The sequence below is a fragment of the Lycium ferocissimum genome, chromosome 3 (assembly GCF_029784015.1).
Source record: "Lycium ferocissimum isolate CSIRO_LF1 chromosome 3, AGI_CSIRO_Lferr_CH_V1, whole genome shotgun sequence".
NCBI lineage: Eukaryota > Viridiplantae > Streptophyta > Magnoliopsida > Solanales > Solanaceae > Lycium > Lycium ferocissimum.
Genome location: NC_081344.1, coordinates 59,493,934 through 59,508,485, shown reverse-complemented (window position 1 = coordinate 59,508,485; position 14,552 = coordinate 59,493,934).

Genomic DNA, 14,552 nt, shown 5'->3' with positions numbered 1-14,552 from the left:
ATGTAAACATTTGAGTTAATGAATATATTACGAAGTTCCCCTGTAATTCCTAATTATTTGTCAGCTAAATGAATAGTCTTACTTAATCAACGTGTTATTTGATAGAGGGTTTTGCCTACCGAGGTGGGAAAGGTAGGTGCCCGCACGGTCCGAATTGGTTCGTGACAAGTTGGTATCAGCGCCTAGGTTGCCGGTCTACTAGGTACAAGAGGAATGCTTAGTAGAGTCTCGTGGAATGGTACGTAGACGTCCGTACACGTCCATGGGAGGCTATAGGGCATCTAGGAAAATTTCCCTTCTTTCTTTCCAATCGTGCTACTTCAATCAAATTAGTATCTTAGTGAGCCCAATTAGTATCTAGACGATTCCAATTGGTATCTACGTGCGAAAAGTAAGTTATATTTCAGGATTAGACCTAGCTGTGTTGGAAGAGGTGAGTTAAACTTCAGGTGCATGAGAAATTGGGGCATGGCGTGATGCCACTGCCAGGCACGGCGGTCCGTGCACAGCTGCGCGACGATGCCGCTACAGCGGAAGGGTAACCGCTGAAGCGGTGAAGCCAAGTCCTCCTTGGACCGCCCCTGCGACTCCTCTGCCGGCAAGGCGGGACCACTATAGTGGTCTGAGACACTGCCATGGCGGTACTGCTGGGTTCTGAGACCTGAACCTTCCTCTGTTTTCAGCCTGTTTTCCCTATTTTAACCATTTGACGGATCAGATAAAAACAACAGTTTGACCAACCAACGGTAGTATAAAAACAAGCCCGACGAGGGCAAGAACCACTCAAGTCACTACTACGAAACCAACTACCATTACCAAAAGCAAGGAAGCTAAATAGTTCAACATCCAAACAAATTATCCAAACATTAGCCATAAACCAGGCCAACCAAAAACAAAATAAAACTATCCGAAAGGAAAGAGGCAAACCAACAAAAGATTGTCCAGAAATAAACGCTCCACAAGGGCAACCAAGCACAATAACAAGCGGGGGGAGGGAAGCGGGGAGGGGGGGGGTAGGGGGGAGAAAGGAGAGAGAGGGAAATCTCTGGGGTCCACGTCGTGCTAGTCGCACCATCATCATCGGAGTCATCACCACCAACACCATCTAAACCGCCCTGACCGCCAACCTCACGGGGACCACTCTCGAAGGAGTACTGCTCGGAGTCATCATCATCTTCCATTGACAGCAACAAGTTGGGGTACATTTTACCCCACATCCCCTTAGAAACACTCCAAGACCTGATGCGAAGCTTGTCGCGCCCCCTGTTTTTCATCTTTTCTCTGTCAAAATCAGCGCGAAGCTCACCATGGTTCTTTGCCAGGGTGGTGTAGGCAGTCTGGAGGCCGGTGAGTGACTCACTCATCTACGTCTGGGTATCAAAATACCCCTTCATCCCCTGTTGGGTGGGGTTGCTGGCAACAACACCTGATGAACTAAAACCACCATAAGGCATGGGCATCACCCAAAACATGGCCTCTATATCATCAAAGCGCGTATCTATGCGCTCAAAGGGACCCTGGACATAAGGAGCCCCAGTCTCGACATCATCCCCCTCACCAACGTCAGCCCCAGCTCCACTTCCCCCTCGCCCGCATCAGCCACCTTCCTCTTCTTTCGGCTGACAATCGCGGTCCCATGACCCTTCGCCTTCAACGGATGGAAAGGGGCCTCAGGCTAAACCCAATCGTCATCCTCCTCCTCTGGAACCTTAGCTTTCTGGCACAAAAAGGTGATCAAAGAAGGGAACATCAAGCTTCCCCCACCCTTATCCGCGAACTTCTTCCACTCTGCAATGACTTGCGCCCCCACATTTACAGGTATGTCGGCAAGGACGCAAGCAATAACAAGGTTACGGGCATAGGAAACATCATGGGTGTTTGAGGAAGGGCAGACCCGGCGGCTAACAATGCGTAACCATCTCATGGCCTCAGCAGTAAAGCGGTCACTATATATCGCTCCCCTACCACGAGAGCCCGAGGGGAACCCCACCGAATATCACTCGCACACCAATGGGGGGCCAACCACGTAAAATCCTTCTCCGCCGCCTTCTCTCGCGGGGCTCCACGGGATGATCATCCGGTCGATCAATCCGATTGATAGCCCTTGCCCCGCTTTCATCGGGGTAACTCCCTTATTATGATCAGGGGCTGGGGACGTCCCGATCGACCAAGAAAGCAACACTAGCATAGTACTCCCTTACCCAAGACTCATTGCAATCTCCCGGGTTTCAATACAAGCCAGTCCACTTGGTCAACACCAACCTGTTCCAGAAATCCGGAGCTTGCCTTTCCAGATTGTCATGTCAAATCCCCGCTCTAATAATAAAGGAATGGACCTGCGGATTTCGAGATGTAGCCATTTACTGCGGTGAGTGGGGGTTTGTCGTAAATAGCACTTCCTCGTTTTGGGGGCACCGCCTTGGATTTGAGGTAATTGTTCTTCATTTTCAAACCATTGTGCACTGCCAAGGGAATTAGAAGTGTGTCGGTTCTTAAGTCTTATCGGTTGCATGTCATTCGCAAAGAATCGAAGCGAAAAATCGAGAAAAAGAATGCACAGCAACGCACGGTTGCGAGAATCTCGATACCGCCACAGCGGCCTACAGACCGCCATGGTGGTACTGCTATGGCGGAAGTAAGACCGCCACAGCGGTCACCAAGGTTCTATGATGCACCACCACGACGCTCGAGCGTTACATCGGCACCGCTGTGGCGGTCGGTGAATCGGCCCCAGCGCGGTATCGCACCTTACCCGAACGATGGCAAAATTTTAAGATTTCAAACCCCACTTTTTGGATCAAAAACTTGTTTTGAAGCAGGGATCGGGGAGAAAACCAATATGCATGAAGTTTAAATCCCATTTAGGTGCTATTCTAACAACAAACTAGCCCAAATTTCGAGAAAAACCCCAGAATCTATTTCAAGAATATTTCTTTACTATGCTCAAGTTTTGAGTCTCAAATCTATGTTATAATCACGCTAAGTGCGAAGGGAAGACTATCCTAACGATTAACTAGTTTAGATTACTTCAAAAAAAAAAAAAATTCGTCCAAATTGTGTGGTTACCTAAAATTTCAGAAACCCAACTTGTGGTACCGAAAAATCCCAACCCTTAAGTTGTTATTTAGAGTGCAGTGTTGTTGATTAACTATGGAGCAAGGAGGAGACGAAATTTTACTTGATCTTGTAGCAAAGTAGTGAATGAAGATGGATTCTTTGCTTTGGCTCCCCTTCTTACTCTCCTTCTTCTTTTTCTTTTGGATAAGAGAAAGTGGGTGTTTTGGGAGGGTAATTTGTGTTAAGTAGAGAAAAGGGATAGTTGGTAGAGTTTTAATGTGATTAGGAGTGAAATGGGAGTAGGAGTTTTAAGGAATATGGAGAGGTTTTCGAATTGGTGGGAAGGGATAATGAAGAAAAAGGGACTGTTGTCCCTTAATATTCTGCCAGCGAGACCGCTATGGCAGCAACGCAGCCGCTGCAGCGGCTACGCCATGGCGGTAGAGGGACCGCTATGGTGGTGCCCTGGGTTTCTTGGGCGAACATCCTACCGGTAATAAAGCCGCTGTGGTAGTACAATCCTAGCGGTAATACAGCCGCTATGGCTATATCCAGTTCCGTCCGTGAAGTTCTTGATACATTGGGGTATACTCAAGCCATACATCCCGTAGTGGACCTCTTGCAAATCACCATGGCATTTGAATTCCCCTTGCCTTGATACCGTGCGGAGCTTTTGGGATTTAACAAACTTCGAACATTCTTGGATTTTTAATACGAGCTATAAACGGTAACGGTCACCGGTACCGGGAGGGGGGGGGGGTACTTAAAGCTAGAATGCCAAGATGACCAGGCGATTCCATTGAGTTATTTCTAAGAAGCGCTGAGTCACAAGGGGTTCCCCGACTACGTTATTCGCCCTGTTCCTTCCTGTGGGACTTAAAATACGAGAGTAAGATGGTACTAGTTAGTCCTAGCTACTGGACACGTCACCCGTCAGCGTTGGTTCGTTCCCTTACCATTCGGGGATGAACGGTTGTTCAATTAGTATCTGATGTAACGACTTGTTACATCGTTACTGTGAATCTCGAAGGAAGGAGACAACTATGGCCCTTAACTTTGTCTCCAGTCACATCTGCGTCTTGAAACCCTGTTCGCCCCGATCCAAGATTGTTGTACACATCGCATAAGGAATAGAAACGTGGGCGACCAGACCGAACATGACCGCCATAGCAGTTGTGTTGATGCTGCAACGGTGTACAAACCGCCATAGCGGTAAGTGCACAGGACCTCAGAACCGCTATAGCGGCATGCGGCGCCGCCCTAGCGAATGCACGCTGTGTGATGAACTTGTGGGGGCGGTGTCGCACAGTGAATTTTCCTATTTAAGGGATCATTTCGCGAATTGTCCCATTTTTTAAAAACCCTAAATCCCAGCCCCGCCCGGTTCGGTGGAAAGCATAAAATGAGATTTTTAGTCCTAATAAATCCTTCTAACACCCTCCAACCCTCCTTCCACCTAAGAAATTACTCCTAAGCATATTCACCTAGAGAATCATCAAGTGGGTTTTCAAGTAATCTAGAGTTGGAAGAGTGATGAGGTAGCAACTTTTTCCCCTAAGTTCTCTCTAAGACATCTCCCATGTTCTTCACCTAAAATGAACTAATAACCAAGACCTCTACACTCCTTTTCCCTTGAAAATAGATTCTTGTATGGATCTTGGAAATAGGGTCTTCCCAAATATAAGCTTGAAAATGGGAAAATCTCTTAGCATTGGTATAGAAGAAAGCTAGAAGTGGGTTAAGACCCCCAAACCTCCCTATTAATCCAATTCTCTTATAAAGGATTCAAGTGGAAAGCATTAATCTTGGGTAACATGGTTGTCTCCAAACTATTTCATGCGGATTACGATGTGGCGATCGATTGAAAGAATCAATGGATGTTCATGGCACCCGCTCGGCCATGAGGTAGGTTATGGCTTCCCTTTGGTAGACTCCGGTTAGTTTCCCGTATCGTATTGATAGAAGGAACGGAGAATGCATGTGTAGGAAATCAGACATTTGGGATGGAATTCTAGGTTGGTATTGTTTTGTGAATTCTTTATTTGGGCTTGTGGCTCAGATTCCTTAGATATTGATGTGGTTTTCCTTGATTATCGGTGGATTTATGATACTTGGGAGTAGCGGACGGAGCCTGTCTTGTGTCTAATGTTGAAAACTTCCTATAATACAAGATTAATTGAGTTATGTTATTTGTGGTGAATCTAACCGTTAAACGAGAGGATAAAATATGCCCGCGGTTGCGATCGGTTTCTAAATTATATGTGACGGATAACTTCGAGTGTGGGGTGAAATTCTTGTTCTGAACTAATAGGCTGAGGTAAGGAAGTGGTATGGCGTGTATCAACTGATTGATTTGACGTGTGTGTTGGGACTAGCCACCCCGTCAGGTGTGCTTTGATTGTTCCATTGTGATGGTTTAATGCCATGAGTAGATGGTAGATATTGGAATCTGTGTTATTGTCTTGATTGAGATAGAATTGACATCTTATTGCCGGTACTTATGATATTGAGTTCTATTGTTGATGTTGATATACGCATTGCATACATTCTCACTCATTCATGATGCATGGCCGATACCCGGTGATGATCTGGTATCATTGATAGAGTGAACTGATTTTGATAAACTCTTTTATTTGTGCGATTGTGCAAAGGCCGATGTCTGAAGATCAATTCCCGAATCATTGATTGTATGAAACTGATATTTGATAAACTCTTTACTTGAGTGATTGTGAGAAGGCCGATGTCCGAAGATCAATATCAGAATCATTAATTGTATGAAACTGATATTTGATAGACTCTTTTACTTGAGTGATTGTGTCACACCCCAAAATCCACCATAGACGTGACCGGCATCTGACATCATGAACAACATCGGAAGAACCTAAAAGATGTACAATGACACTTGAACCCGCCAGGTTCAATAATCACCTCCAACAGTTTATAAAATAAATTTAAACAAGTCATGATGCAAGAATAAAATCAGCGGAAGTCTTTATAATTTAAATAATTCAACCAAAACATGATAGTGTGCCCTGTGCCCGAAAGAGTTAAACAACAACTCTTCTTCTACCCACATTCGAATATATACTAAGGAGCCTCTAAGAATAAGGAATAAACGTCTAACTCATCAGGGCGCAGCTCGAAAACTAATATAAATAAATGGAATCAATAAATGGGGTGTCCCATGAACAAGCATATGGGCTCACCAAATCAGCAGCATCAGCAAGTTCTCATAAACTTTCTGAATGTCACGAACCTACTCTTCTTTGTTACCTAACATACCATCAAAAACAACAATAGTATGCCTGAGTACTTCGTACTCAGTGAATGCCTCGGGGACAACAAGTGATACGAAAATAAAGTGTAATAATATATAAAGAAATTAGTTTTTAGGATAGTGTGACACAATATGGAAACAGTTATTCAGCTTGCTTATCTCAATGAAAGACAATTATCAAAAACAGGTCATAAAGTCCTTCTCAAGTTCCAACCTTCAAATATGCCATTTAAGTTGATCATGATTATTAACAACAGTTCCATTAAAAGGTAGGAATATCACGCTTGCGAATACATGCCCAAAAATCAATCATAACGAAGGGATGACCTTTGAGGTTCCCTAATCATAGTAGCGCATCACACCGGAATATGAAATTCAACGGTGGCTATCCTTCCTCCCGAATAGCTAGGCATAATCGCACCCCAGGTAGCGAACCCGAAAGTGGCCACTCTTCCTCCCGAATGGCTAGGCATTATCACACTAGATCCATAACAGTGACTACCCTTCCTCCCGAGTAGCTAGAGCGAAAACACACCACGACAAAGTTCATAGCATAGTTTAATCACAATTTGTCTCAAAGAATGTCACACCATCAATTAGCATTTAAGTTCATCATGTCATTACGAAGATACATCGTTTCATCGATAATCTTGAAAACGTTTCCACTTTTTTAAACAAGGTTCAATTGTCATAGTTCATCATAAAACACCATTACCAACCCTTAACCATTATTGATGACCATCTCTTATAGAGGAAAACGATTAGAATTACGTATACATGTATAGAGTATAATACAATCAAGGTTTAATGTGGGCTTGTCCTCACACACATTAACCACAATCAAAGCATGAAATAGGGTTTCAAAAGTATGGAAAGTTCACCTTTTTTTTTAATAAAGAACTTTTGGAAAGGAGACACGTATCCAAAATAAGGTTTTAAAAAGATATATTAAATGCCATTCATATATTCCAAAATTAACCTTCTCAAAAGAGAGTCACTCTACATCCACTTGAAGATTGCACAACTTAGATTTACAAGGTTTTATCAATTTCGTAGCTACTATTCATAGCTTTCAAAATCCACACGCCTCCAAATCAGATCTCCATTTCGAGAATTCAAGAACTATAGGGTTTTAGAGAGTTAAAATTTGGGCTCAAGATCAATTGATAAATAAGTGGAAAACTCCATAAAGCTATTGGTCGTGAGACCTACAACAAAAATACTAGGGTTTTGAGAGAGTGCATCTAAATCAATCCTATTTCATGATTCTACCAACCATTCAATGTCTAAAATATAATGACAACTCCAAATAATCCATTAATGAGTGAGGAGCTTACCTTTTTGAAGAAATCCTAAATTTGACCTTGAAAGAATTTTTCACAATCTAGCGATTCCAAATAATGATTCGGTGTTAATCTAGTGTTAAGTTAATGTAATTGTCTTAGGGATTTGAGTAAAAGTCACCTTAGGGGGTTGGTAGAAGCCTCTGGTCGAAAAACCCTCTCTTTAGATGTTTTTGGGTTGTATTTATATGTTACCATAAAGGCTTGGGCTTTAAAACCTAATCCTACAAGAATCGGGATTTCTATTTTATTCGTCTTCAGTAAATCAGCCATAACTTTTTATACATACCTTCGTTTGAATTCCGTAATATATGGTTGGAAAGGTATTTCAAAGACCTAAAACTTTTATGTTTTGCGGTTTTTCAATTCCTAACGAAAATATCCGAAAACTGGCCATAAGTGCAGACTGTCTCAGACTTAGACGAATTTAGAAGGCCTTAAGAACTTCACTTTTTGGTTTGACTTCAAAACGACTGTTTATCACCCGAATTCATATGGCTAAAATATCAACTTAATACTTGTTTTCATACAGTCACACCTAACTCAAATTTACGGGATGTTACATTATCCCCCCCCCCCCCTTATGATCATTCGTCCCCGAATGAAAGTCGTGGCCTAGGATTCTTTACTATACCTCAAATTTTAGAATTTCAAGAGTTCTTCTAGCAAGGTGAAACATCCTCAGAGATAACATACGACTAAACATATAACGAATGCATCATTCAAGCCTAAACACAATTGTGAGATTTACACTTCACTCTAAACTTTCATAGGAAAACACATCCGAAAGGTTCAACACATACCTGTAGTAGTGAATAATTCAAGGTAACACGACTTGAGTAACACTACAACAACTAGATAGAACTACGCCCCTTTCGAGCTCATCCCGCAAGTCTTAATATACGACATAAGTCTACCCCGAGGTTTTAACAAATATCACTTTTTCACTGTACAATAGGTCCATCAGCAAATTCAAGCCTAACTATTTCTGATTGACAATGTAGAGTTTCATAAAACTCGAAAAACTAGTCTGTCCCCAAAAATCACATCAAAGTTCACAATTTCTAATTCAAACACATCAAAAGTAATCTGACGACCCTTAACTACAACGACGCAGTCTCTATATATTCTAGAAGCGATAACAAGGACACTAGCAGGGGTATTCATAGAAAAAGAGTGCCAACAATTGTTCGGGTTCCCTACCTAAATCAAGGGTAACGTACAAAGTCACATAAGAAGGATTTCGAACCTGGATCGATCAACGACTACGCATCAAGAGAACAAATAGTGAGAATACCTGTGACCACAACATTTGAGACTCCAGCCAACTCCCCACGAGCCAAATCACGAAGTTGAGCTTTCTTTATGCTAAACGACCCCGAAAAGATAAAAATACATCTTCACCCAAATAAGAACAACATAGCCTTATCGGGGATTTCTAATGACTAGAACACTCAAGTCTCAACACGAATAAGGGGGTTTCTACCTTCATCTCACTTTCCCAAGAGTTAGATACTCAACAGGTTCAACACGTATATGCTTTGACTAGGAAGCGCACAATATATCAATCTAGACAATATACTCCGATAAGGAGGCTAATTCAACAACACATGATTCAAGCTTAACTTACCTCATCCCAAAACTAAAAATAACAAATTAAAGCCTAAATCAACTACGTCATCTTCTTAAATCATTATTCCACAAGTGGTTGTTTTTGAGTTTCAAGCCTAAAATAGAGTTCTTCCACTAAACATCAAAATAGTACAGATCTTTTAACCCAATAAGAATATAACCTTAATGTACAATAATTCTTAATTCACTACAAGAGACCCTCAATTGTTTCCTTCACCCTAACCTCCAGTACTTAAAACATATCACACCTTAATTATTCCTTTCAACCTAATAAGATTTCGGCAGAGTTCTCCCTGTAACAAGGACTACTTTTGTTTCTATACCTGTCTCAATTTATCAACAACCAAACCCTACAACAACCATATATACCAAACACCTACAATACAATTTCAGCTACTCTGTACCATCCATCAGATTACGCATCAAAACAATCTGCACTCTATAACACCATTGTTCACTTAGTTAACAACTGCAACACGAGTTAAAGTACTTACTTAACATCTGCAACACGAGTTAAAGTCATCTCCATAAAGCACGAGTAACAACCACGTCAGAATGATCCTAAAGGAAGTTCAAGCTCTATAGCACAATCTAGAATCAAGAAAAATGAGAAACACCTATTAATGTCACGTAGTCGATCGATCATACGGTGATCGAGTACGTACAAGGAAGACTCCACTAGACACAACTCCATAGACACAAACAACTCCTAGGACATATCTAAACCTAGGCTCTGATACCAAGCTTGTCACGCCCCAAAACCCACCCTAGACGTGACCCGCATCCGACGTCATGAACAATATCAGAAGAACCTAAAATATGCACAATGACACTTGAACCCGCCAGGTTCAATAATCACCTCCAACAATTTATAAAATAAATTTAAACAAGTCATGATGTAAGAATAAAATCAGCATAAGTCTTTGTAATTTAAATAATTCAACCAAAACATGATAGTGTGCCCGAAAGAGTTAAACAACAACTCTTCTTCTACCAATATTCGAATGTATACTAAGGAGCTTCTAAGAATAAGGAATAAACGTCAAACTCATCGGAACGCAGCCCTGAAACTAATATAAATAAATGGAATCAATAAATGTGATGTCCTACGAACAAGCATGTGGGCTCACCAAATCGACGTCGTAATGAAGTTCTCAAACGTTAATATGTCACGAACACCTTTCTTCGCCGTTACCTAACATACCATAAAAAAACAACAATGATATGCACAGTACTTCGTACTCGGTAGATACCTGGGGACAACAAGTGATATGAAAATAAAGTGTAATAACATATAAAGAAATCAAGTTAGAGATAGTGCGACACAATATGGAAACGATTGATTATTCATCTTGTTTATCTCAATGAAAGACAATTATCAAAAATAGGTTATAAAGTCCTTGTCAAGTTCCAACCTTTAAATATGCCATTTAAGTTGATCATGATTATTAACAACAATTCCATTAAAAGATAGGAATATCACACTTGCCAATACAGGCCCAAAAATCGATCATAACGAAGGGATGACCTTGAGGTTACCTAATCGTAGCAGCGCATCACACCGAAATATGTAATTCAACAGTGGCTATCCTTCCACCCGAATAGCTAGGCATAATCACACCCCAGGTAGCGAACCCGAAAGTGGCCACTCTTCCTCCCGAATGGCTTATCACACTAGGATCCATAGTGACTACCCTTCCTCCCGAGTAGCTAGGCTAAACACAATAACAAAGTTCATAGCATAGAAGCCGAATCACAATTTATCTCAAGGTAGTCACATCATCAATTAGCATTTAAGTTCATCATGTCATTACGAAGATACATCGTTTCATTGGTAATCTTGAAAACGTTTTCATTTCCTTAAACAAGGTTCAATTGTCAAAGTTCATCATAAAACACCATTACCAACCCTTAACCATTATTGATGACTATCTCTTATAGAGGAAAACGATTAGAATTATGTATACATGTATAGAGTATAATACAATCAAGGTTTAATGTGGGCTTGTCCCCTCACGCACACTAACCACAATCAAAGCATGAAATAGGGTTTCAAAAGTATGGAAAGTTCATCTTTTTATTTAATAAAGAACTTTTGGAAAGGAGACACACATCCAAAATAAGGTTTTCAAAAGAGACATATCTTAAATGCCATTCATATATTCCAAAATTAACCTCTGCACTTCAAAGAGTCACTCTACATCCAATTTGAAGATTGCACAACTAAGATTTGCAAGTTTTTATCAATTTCGTAGCTACTGTTCATAGCTCAAAACGCCGTGCTACGGACCTCCAAATCAGAACTCCGCCGTTCAAATTGAAGACCTATATGTGGTAACCACTCAGTTAAAATTTGGGCTCGATCCAACAGTTAAATAAGTGGAAAACGCCAATTAAAGCTTACTGGTCGCAGGGAATTCTATAACAAAAATACTAAGGTTTTGTCTTTAATAGAGTGCATCTAAATCAATCCTATTTCATGATTCTACCAACCATTCAATGTCTAAAATATAATAACAACTCCAAATAATCCATTAATGAGTGAGGAGCTTGCCTTTTTGAAGAAATACCAAAGCTTCATCCCAAATTTGACCTTGAAAGAATTTTTCACAATCTAGCGATTCCAAATAATGATTCGGTGTTAATCTAGTGTTAAGTTAATGTAATTGTCTTAGGGATTTGACTAAAAACTCACCTTAGGGGGTTGGTAGAAGCCTGCACAGTCAGAAAAACCCTCTCTTTAGACGTTTTTGGGTTGTATTTATAGGTTATCATAAAAGCTTGGGCTTTAAAACCTAATCCTACAAGAATCGGGATTTCTATTTTACCCGTCTTCAGTAAATAGGCCATAACTTTTTATACCAACCTTCATTTGACCTCCATAATATATGGTTGGACAGGTATTTCAAAGACCCACAACTTTTATGTTTTGCGTTTTCTCAAATTCCTAATGAAAATATCCAAAAAGTTGCCATAAGTGCAGACTGTCTCAGACTTAGACGAATTTAGAAGGCCTTAAGAACTTCACTTTTTGGTTTGACTTCAAAATGACTGTTTATCACCCGAATTCATTCCGAATGGATTCATATGGCTAAAATATCAACTTAATACTGGTTTTCATACATTCACACCTAACTCGAATTTACGGGATGTTACAGATTGTGAGATGGCCGATGTCTGATGATCTATTCCGGCATCGTTGTGGCATGGCCGATTCCGATGATATTCCGGATTCGTTGTTAGTGCATAGACTCCGCGGGTCCCCCTTGGTGGTGCCGGTGAGACTCCCCCAGTGAGCAATTAACCAGGGTCCCGCCCGTCTGTTGGGAAAAAATCCGGGACATGTGGCAGTTAGATTTCGCGAGTCACGCTGGGTTGTGCTACCGAGACGTCGATATTTTCATCCGGAGTACATGTGTACACCTCATTTGCATGGCATGACATTGCATACATACCATTATTGCACTGTATTGCATTATGACTTGATTGAGATATTTGATGATTGGATTGTGATGGTTGGATTGGATCGGATATACTCAGACCTGACATATTCGGGTTAGTTGATTACTTAGGTAATGTTGGGTGTGTCACACCCCGATGAGGAGTATGACGGGGTCCGCCCCGTGAGCCGGAGACCACCTGACTTAACAGTTACTTTGAACATCATATACCGTAATTCAAAGAACACATGCACGCAGAAAAGGCCCAACATAGAAATATCCAATAATCCAACATCTCTATACATATGCCAACCGGTAAGGTCGCTACGACATCACAAGTATCATAAACCCGGCAAGGCTAACAGTGAAGTGTCATAGACCAAAATAATGCCAACATGACCATATACCATGCTTACATACCCCACTATGTCTATGAGCCTCTAAAAGTGTACGTAGGAACATATGTTACACTAACAGAAGAGTACCAAAAGACGACGAAGTCGGAGTAGTGGCACTTTTCACCGCCGAGCGGAAAATCTTACTGCGGTCGCTCCTCAATAACCATGTTAGAGCACAACGCAGCACAAAATGCAGTGTCCCGTGCAATGGGACGTCAGTACGAGCAAAAAGTACTGAGTATGTAAGACTGGAATCAATAACATAAGTAAGTCGGAGATATAAGGAGATTAGAAGTAACACCCATCTGAGAACGCACAACATACAATGCATGAGTTTAAAATCATATGCAAGCATACATATATATATAAATAGTATCATCATCATAACGTACTCGGCCTTTTCAGGACTCGGTGTATAACGTACCCGGCCTTTTCGGGACTTGGTGTGTAACGTACCCGGCCTTTTCGGGACTTGGTGTGTAACGTACCCGGCCCTTTTGGGACTCAGTGTGTAACGTACCCGGCCCTTTCGGGACTCGGTGTGTAACGTAAACGGACCTTTCGGGACTCGGTGTGTAATGTACCCGGCCCTTTCGGGACTCGGTGTGTAACGTACCCGGCCCTTTCGGGACTCGATGTGTAACGTACCAGGCCCTTTCGGGACTCCGTATGTAATACCAACTGATCAGTGGTTGCACAATGGGTGCCGTACCCGGCCGACTATAACGCGGCTCGGTGTAGTAAAATAGTGCATACATATATATATATATACACTAAGCCAAATGAAGTACCAACGGCCTTTCGGAGTGACATAAGGTCGTAACCTCCGAATGAATTATGGAATTCGTATCGAATCCAAGGAAATAACTTAATGATGATAAACATGATATTATAGTAAGGATCAATCAAATAATTAAGGCATTAAGATTTGAAATACATATCATAGGAATGGAGTGAATTTGTTATGGAACGCTCCTGTTCATGTTCTAGTTGGATTCGTGCCAAAGAAAGAGAAAACGAACACCTTACATACCTTATATGTCAAGCCGCCACTTAAAGAAACCCTTACTCCGATGCTTGCCCTTCACCCGAACCTATATATCGAGAAATACATCTTTAATCATCCTTTCATCATATTTCCATCAACTTATATGCACTAATTATTGAAGACTAATTTGGGTTACAAAAATTTGGACAGCATCTCCCCTATATTATCCACTTTCTCCAAATACCAAAACAACTCCCAAACAATACCAACAACATCAACAACAATATCATCAAGATTATACAAGATAAGTATGTATATTTTCATCCAAAACTCTCTTCAAACTTCAATCCATAAGCCAACAATACCAACACAATAATTATAACTCTTATTCTCATAATCATTCCTAAATCAATATTA